Genomic DNA, 8,976 nt, shown 5'->3' on the forward strand with positions numbered 1-8,976 from the left:
ATTAGTCATGTTGTAAATTCTATACGAAACGTACAGACATATTCAAGGTATTTCATTCATTCTTATCATACATGATATATCATAGTGTCTCGAAGGGCATAAACATGGTCATATCAACATCACAGTCATAATCAAAGATAAAAAGAAATTAGATACATACATCATATTGTTCATTCATATCACATAACATAAATAATAGCACATAAATAAAGCCACAGAGTACGTGTGGTTGATGCATAAAAAAGCTCATCAAATCTAGCTCATTGACGGTTTAGACTCTCCTTGGTACTCTAAGCTCGCTTTGGTCGAACGTTCCTATGTTTAGTTTTACTTGGTTTAATTTAACCTACAATATTCATCCATTTAGAAGAACGAGCTTAGAGTTTATTTGTGGAGCCAACAAAACTTAAATCTTCTAATATCGTCTTAAAAAGCAAAAACGAGGTTAAAACGATTCAAAATAATAGAATGAGACAAAAAAATCAAATTGTAAAGCTTATTTTTCATAAAAGTAATATGCATGTCACCTTAGAAAATGAACACCAAATAGATCTATTGTTATATACCCCTTATTTTCCCTCTAACCAGTTTTGCTATCTATTTTATTGTTTTATTTTTGCCCGTAATTGTAACGACCTAGGCCCACCGTTAGTAAATATTATCTTTTTTGGGCTTTTCTTTCGGGCTTCCCCTCAAGACTTTAAAACACTTATGTTAGAGGAAGGTTTCCACACCCTGTCCTCCTCCCCAATCAATGTGGGACATCACAATTCACATCACAATTCACCCCCTTTGGGTCCCAGCGTCCTTATTGACACACTGCATCGTGTCTATCCCACTTCGGGGAATTGCGAGAAGGCTGGCACAACGTCCGTTGTTTGGCTCTGATACCATTTGTAACGACCCAGGCACATTGCTAGCAGATATTGTCCTCTTTGAGCTTTCCCTTTCGGACTTCTCCTAGAGGCTTTAAAACGTGTCTGCTAGAGGAAGGTTTCCACATCTTTGTAAATGATGTTTTGTCCTCCTCTCCAATCAATGTGGAACATCACATTAATATTCCTTTGTTTTAGGTTGTTTTAGGTTGTGACATTATCTTTCACAAATTTATAATTTGCATGACACATTAATAAATGAAAAACAAAGTCAAAATATTCACATATATATTTCTCTCATGGAGTAAGGAAACCTAATTTGATACAAATTATATCACCCAAAAACTCTTATTAAATTTTTATTAAATTAACATAGATATTTACACATTCTTCAAATTAAAAAAATAAATAAATAATCAATTTAAATTTCTCCAATCAAAATCTTAAGATTTAAAACAAAAGGGTAAATCTATTTTTGGCCTAGAAATGAGAAAATATTTATTTACCTCGTGAATTAAGCTAATATATTTTAATGTCAAAAGATCTCGTCTTTTATTCTATAGAAAAAGACATGTAAGACAAGATTGGTGAAAAGAGATACAAGGTTGAAGTTTTATTAAACAAATTAGGTGTGATCTAAGATGATTAAGATCGAAAAATACTCCCATCCACAAATATTGATCGATTGAAATTGATTTTGAAACTTAAATAATACTTAAAATAGAATCAAAATTAAGTATAAAAAGTGAGGATAACTGGGAAAGGAATGAAGAGGCATAGATCAATTATAAAATAGAAGGAGAGTGATAAGCGTTTTAACGGGAGAGTAGTTGTGTCTGTGCAAATAGACACAAAAAGTTATCAATTCTTCCCGACAAGAAAAAGTAGCTTTTAATTCTTTTAATACTTTCTTCTGTGTCTATTTGCACAGACACAAAGGGTCAAAATGGTTTTGCTGAAACTATCAATCTTGTTGTGTATGATATTGTTTAGCCCTTCCCTTTCAGGGGCTACTTCTCCCACCAACATATTCATCCTGGCCGGTCAGAGCAACATGGCTGGTCGAGGTGGGGTAGAGAAAATTCAAAACGGGAAACTTGTGTGGGATGGAAAGGTCCCATTGGAGTGTCAATCCGACCCATCCATCCTACGGTTGAACCCTGAGCGCCAATGGGAGATAGCACATGAACCTCTCCATTTGGGGATTGACATTAGTCACACTCCAGGGATTGGTCCGGGGATACCGTTTGCTCACCAGTTCAAAGAAAAAGCTGGACAAAAGGCAGGCACCGTGGGTTTAGTTCCTTGTGCTAGAGGTGGCACTTTAATTGAACAATGGATAAAAAACCCTAGCAATCCTAGTGCAACTTTTTACCAAAATTTCATTGAACGAATTAAAACATCAGAAAAAGAAGGTGGAGTTGTGCGTGCTTTGTTTTGGTATCAAGGAGAAAGCGATGCGGCTATGAATGACACCGCTCAAAGATACAAAGACAACTTAAAGAAGTTCATCACCGACATCCGCAATGATATAAAACCTAGATTTTTACCGGTCATTATTGTTAAGATATCCATGTATGACTTTTTTATGAAGCACGATACTCATAACTTGCCGGCAGTGAGAGCAGCTGAAGATGCCGTCCAAAAAGAGCTTCCAGACATCATTACTATCGACTCTTGGGAGTTACCTATAAACTTTACCACATTTGAAGGCTTTTCGTGGGATCATGGTCATTTTAACACGGAAACAGAAATTGTTTTGGGTAAATGGTTGGCAGACACATATCTCGCTCACTATGGTCATTTACTTTGATCTTATTATGTGTCATTCTCATCTCTATTGATTGATCTATTATTCTATCTCAATAAAAACATTTAAATTTGAACCTTAACATACTTAATACTAGGTAGAAGTGTTTTCTTTATTTAAATAATTAAAAATATAATCGAATTTTGTTTATTATTGAACCAAAAAAACAAAAGTTTAAAATCAAAATGGTAACCTAGATTCAAGACACCTATTTAATGGGCAAATGAAATTGTCAACGTTAATTTTTTTTTAGAATAATGCAGTAATTAAAGAATATTTAAGTTGTTCTAAATATTAATTTTTGTGAAATGGTTGACTGCACCAATTAAAAACTAATAATACCAAATTTTAATACTTGGTCTTGAAGTAGAAAGCGTTCCATCGGTTCTTGAATTAGTTTCTTGAATTAGTTTCTTTCAAAAGGGATGTTCCTATATAGGTTCTTTCAAAATGGCTTCTATTTTAGGGGTGAATGTTTTTGTGGAAGATATTATTTTCTTACTTCTCAATTTCTAATGAATCGATAGCCCTTCGTCCGGAGAGGTATTTATAAATGAAAATGTTGTTTGAAATTTTATTATAAAGTAAGAAAAAGGATTAAAATATAATGACTATAAATCCTAATAAGCAAAATTTTAGTATTAACCGATCGATTTGCTCTTAAGTAACTTTATTTTCAATTCATGATATAAATGACCTCCAAATATCATGTAACTTTATATCAAAGTCTAAACCAAAAATTAGGGAGAAATGACCAAAATGTCCTTAGAACTCTTTATAATGTTACGGCCTAAACATCTTCCAAATGATCTACTACTTTTTGTAAGGCCTAACCATCTTCGAGTTGTTGTAAGACAAAAATGGAATCTAAACCAAGTTAGGGCCTAAGGATATATTCAAGATTTTCATGAACCTTCTAGAATTTTCTAAAAACCACAGTCACGTGCTTGTAATTACACTCTATTGGATGACAAAGTCCTAGTTGTGACCATTAAACCTTAGGGATGACAAAGCCCTAGTTGTGACCATTAAACCTTAGGAGGGTGAAACAACAGGGGGCGGGGTAGCTCTAGGATGACCCTAATTGTTGAAAACATGTACAAGGATAGGGAACCCGAGAAATCATTCCCAAGAAGACTGTGGTTTGATACGGTCTTCATCATCCATAGGTTGATATGTAATGAGCGGATGTTAGTAGTCTGCGTCGGTAGAGCTACCAACGAGACAATGTAGCAACTTGGGTAAGGAAAATAGACAAGAGAATATTAAGAATAGAGAGAAAACTAGAAATATAAGAAAATCGAGAGAAATCTCTCCTCCTATAATAGAATACACGGAAAATAAGGAAATGTATAAATCAGATCTAATTCAAATAACTAAATGGAAATGTAAATCACATCTAATTCAAATAACTAAATCAAATCTAAATCAAATCAAACCTAACAATTCCTGAACACAAATAGTACTCTGTTTATATCTATCTTCAAGAAAGCATCCAATTTTAGTGGTTTAGTCATCATATCAACTAACAGGTCCTATGTGCCACAATGCACCAACTCCGACCATGCATTACTGGGTTGTTTGAAAGCTTGATAGCAGAGCTACTATCACAGCGAATTGACTTGTCTTGATCCTGACAGCTTTTCCAACACCCTTTTAACCATACTGCCTGGTATGCACATGAAGCTGCAGCTATGAATTCTACTTCTGTGCAAGGACTTACTATTGGTTGTTTCTTTTATGACCATAATAGTGCTTCAGAACTCAATGAAAACACATAGCCTGAAGTACTCTTTCTCTCATCCAAATTCCAACATAATCATTGTGTATGCAACAAAATCATCATCTCCTCCTTTCCGATAGAAAATTTCGAGCCCAGATGTTTCCTTCAAATAATGTAGTACCCTTTTTGTTGCCGGTAAATGAAGCTCAGTGGGATTCTCCATATATCTACTAATTAGACTCGCTACAAACATTATGTCAGGTCGAGTTGTGAGATAATTAAGACGGCCTATAACTTGCTTATAATAAGTTTTGTCCATGTTTATTCCATCTTCATCTTTCATAAGTTTGCATCCAGGGACAATAGGATTATGAACAGAATTACTTTTGTCCATTCCAAACTATTTCAGACCTCCAAAGCATACTTCTTCTTACTTATAAAAATATCACTAGATTTTTGTAAGACTTCAAAGCTAAGAAAATATCTCATCTTACCAAGATCTGTCATGTCAAACTCATTTTTCATGGAATTTTTAAACTCGATAAACATTAATTCATCATTTCCAGAAACCTGAGATCATCAACATAGAGACTTACAATTAATACTTTGGCTTCTTTTCCTCTCTGGATGAAAAAAGTAAGCTCATAGTCACATTTCTCAAAACCTTCCTTCATAAAATAGGCTTCTATACGGCTATACCAAGCACGTGGAGCTTGCTTAAGCCCATATAGTGCCTTCTTTAACTTGTAAACCTTCTGCTCATGTCCCTTTCGCACATATCCATAAGGTTGCTCCACAAAGATCTCTTCATTCAAATCACCATTTAGAAATGTAGATTTCACGTCCAGCTGATAGATGGACCAGCCTCTTTGAGCTGCAAGTTCTACCACCAAACGAATTGTCTCCATGCGTGCAACTGGTGCAAATACTTCAGTATAGTCTACCCCATGCTCTTGAGTATACCCCTTGGCTACAAGCCTAGCCTTGTATTTGTCGACTTCTCCATTTTCATTGAATTTCGTCTTATAAATCCATTTTACTCCAACCTTCTTTCCGCCCTCAGGTAATTCTATCAATTCCCATGTTTATTTCTTCTATTTTCAGATCTATAGCTTGCCTCCATTTCCCACTCTTCAATGCGTCTTCAAAGTTTACAGGATTAGTAGTGATAGACATGGTCAAGTGAGCTTCATTATCTTATTCAGAAAGATTTTCTCCTGTTGCATAGTCTCTCATCCAGACGGGTGGTCTCCTATTCCTCCCCATATTCAAGCTAGGAGAGCTTGCTTCAGTCAAAGAGCCAGAGAAAATATTTTCCTCTGCAACTTCTATATCAGATTCGCTGCCTTCTTCATTTTCATCACAAACATCTGCTGCCTCCTCTTGATCACCCCATTCCAGATCGCACATAATGGATTCTTCATAGGTCTTATCCCAGTCACAACTCTTATCTTCCTCGGATACAACATCCCTACTTATTATGATCCTTTGTGAAGTTGGATCATAGAGTCTTTAAGCCTTTGACTTTTCACTAACTCCCAGCAAAACACAACTCAAACTCTTATCATCCAACTTAGTTCTTCTATTGTTAAGCACATGAATATGAGAGATACATCCAAAAACTCTCAAATGCTCAACTGAAGGTTTGACTCCACTCGAAGCTTCTTCTCGAGTTTTGTTTTTTTAACAGCCAATGTTTGACTTCGATTCAGTACATACAGAGAACAGTTGACTGCTTCAAGCCATAAACTGTTCGGAATTTTCTTTTCTAAAATCATACTACGAACCATATTCATAACAGTTCTATTTTTTCGTTCCGCAACTCCATTCTACTGTGGCGTGTATGCAACTGTCAGTTGTCTTTGTATACTATTTACATCACAAAAATTGGTGAATTCTTGTGATGTAAACTCTCCTCCTCGATCAGTTTGTAAGGCTTTAATAAATGAGTTTGTTTTCTTCTCGACATGAAATTTAAAGTTTTTAAATGCAGCAAAGGCTTCTGATTTTTCTATTAAGAAATAAACCCATGTTTTTTCTGCTGAATTCATCTAAAAGTAATCAAGTACCTTTTCTTGCTGTTTGAGATGACTCTGATCGGTCCACAAATATCAGCATGCACCAATTGGAGAATTTTTAAAGCTCACTATGTGCTCCTTTTTGGAAACGAGTGCCTTTGTTGCTTACCCACCAGACAATTTTTACACAGTCCCAATGTTGACTTGAGCTGTGGTAAATCATCCACCATCTTCTTTTGCTGAAGAGTCTTTAATCCTTTAATGCCCAAATGTCCATATCTACAGTGCCAAAGTTGCTCAATATCTTCTGTGATTGTATTGAAACAAGTGGATGCTACAGGCTTAGACATAGCATGTAGTACAAACATTCGATTCGAAGACATCTTTGTCTCCCTGATTAAGCCTCTCTCAGGATGAAACACCTTGCACGTTCCCTTTTGAAACAAAATGATAAGCCCCTTTGCTTGCAATTTTCCAATACTCAGCAAATTTTTCTTCAGCTCTGGCACATAGAACACTCCTATGATTATCTGTGTATGATTCCATTCACTTGTAGCCGTGTATTACCCTTTCCGGTTACAACCATGCTCGAGTTGTTACCCAGCTTCATTGAATCTCTGAAACTTCCATCAAAACCTAAAAAATATTCCTTCTTCCCACACATATGATTGCTACATCCCAAGTCAAGGAACCACATATCTTCTCTATTGGCCTTATTCATATTCACGTAAGTCGTCAGCAATATCTCTTCTTGAGTCTCTGCATAGTTTGCCTCCTTCTCCTTGCTTTGACATTCCCATTGAAAATGTCCTAGCTTGTGACAATTATAGCACTCCACTGTGGCCCTATTGAAGGTTTGTCTGTCTCGTCCCCTTCCTCTGCATCTAAAACTTCCACGACCTTGACCCCTTCCTCTAGATTGTTCACCATGAGTGATCTTCAAAGTGTGTTCTTCTTCAACATGAGAACTCATGCATTGTTCATGCACAAGCAGGTTGCTTTGCAACTCATCCATGGTTAAGATGGTTGTATCATTGGACTCCTCAATGGAACACACAATATAATTAAACTTGGGAGTCATAGATCTCACGTTTTTTCAACTACTTCAACATCTTCTTTGTTCTCACCATTTAGATTCATCTTGTTGGCTATGCTAAGGGTCCGAGCAAAATACTCATTCACAGATTCTTCTGCCTTCATGTGAAGCATTTCAAACTCCTTCCGAAGAACTTGCAAATGTACACACTTTACCCGTACCTTGATAATTCTGCTTCATAGAATCCCATATTTTCTTTGGTGTATCCTTGTTGAGGATTGTCTCCAAGATCGAATGATCTAATGCTTGAAATAAATAATTTTTTGCTTTCAAATCTTTCAACTTCTGATCTTCAATGTGCTTCTTCTAGGCATATGTGAAAACTACATTTGTGAAAATGATGTCTTCTGTTGTTGCAGGAATCCCATTCTCCACCAAATCCCAGTACCATTTTGAACACAAAAAGTTTTCCATGAGCATCGCCCAATGATCATACTACCCATCAAATTTCGGAATTGTAGGCTGAACAAATGAACTCTCCATCGACATACTTTTATAATGACACGTAAAAGACTGTTGCTTCTAGTTTTAACTTGGCTAAGTTTAGGGCATGACTATCTCTCATTCTATTCTATTGAAGAATGAAATTGGCTATTATCTTGTGTTAGAATACATCGAAAACAAAATCTAAATCAAATAACTAAATCAAAGCTAATTCAAATAACTAAATCAAATCTAGTTGAAATAACTAAATCAGCTCTATACCAAACCTAACACAGAATGTTTAATTGGGCATTAGAACTTTTGAGGATGAAAGGGGGAGAGTTTGTAACTGAGAAGGCAACCCTAATCCTCCGCCCAACGATCCAAGCTTTTGTTGAGGTAAGAACCCTTGAATCAAAGTAATTAACACCTTCTGATATGAAATTATACAAAATTTGGATCAACCAAGAGATAAGGCTAGAATTAGATTACCACTTACGATCGAAGATCTAGAAGCAAGATTTGGAAACCTTGTTCTAAATTGAATCACTCCAGAATCGAACTTGATCAAGGCTTGATTGAATGGCTCGGGTGCAATTCTACCACAAGAATGACTTAAAACTTCGCAATGGCAAATATGATGCTCGAATTTCTAAGGGAAACGTCTCAATGTGAGATCTGAATTACATTCATCCACAAATCTGAATTTTACATAGTTGTGGGTAGTTATAGTCTCCCGACAAAAGACGTTTGTGGACGGGATTTATTCTCGATCCCCTTTAATCTCCACAAAATCAAATTGACCATTTGACTTTTACATAATTTATGAAATTAAAAATAGTTCTTTCTAACCAATGTTGATGTGCTTGAGTCTCTAATGCGATAGGTTTGAAATCATTTGAGCTCTTCGTGCGTAGGTTCGAATTTTGTTGTTGACATATTTTTTGTAAATCCATAAACTACTTTCTTGAAGAATTTCCAAAAAGAAAGGACGTGAAGATTTTAAGAACGATCTAACTCTCCTTTTTACA

The 8,976-nt window shown here is 35.7% G+C and overlaps 1 pseudogene; it reads left to right on the top strand.

The window, feature by feature from the left end:
* The first annotated feature begins 1,665 nt into the window (after positions 1-1,665).
* LOC147791618 (putative carbohydrate esterase At4g34215 pseudogene) lies at positions 1,666-2,767 on the top strand (annotated as a pseudogene).
* The last annotated feature ends 6,209 nt before the right edge of the window (positions 2,768-8,976 follow it).

The sequence above is a fragment of the Cucurbita pepo genome, chromosome 7, assembly GCF_057944985.1.
Source record: "Cucurbita pepo subsp. pepo isolate OVF chromosome 7, ASM5794498v1, whole genome shotgun sequence".
Classification (NCBI taxonomy): Eukaryota; Viridiplantae; Streptophyta; class Magnoliopsida; order Cucurbitales; family Cucurbitaceae; genus Cucurbita; species Cucurbita pepo.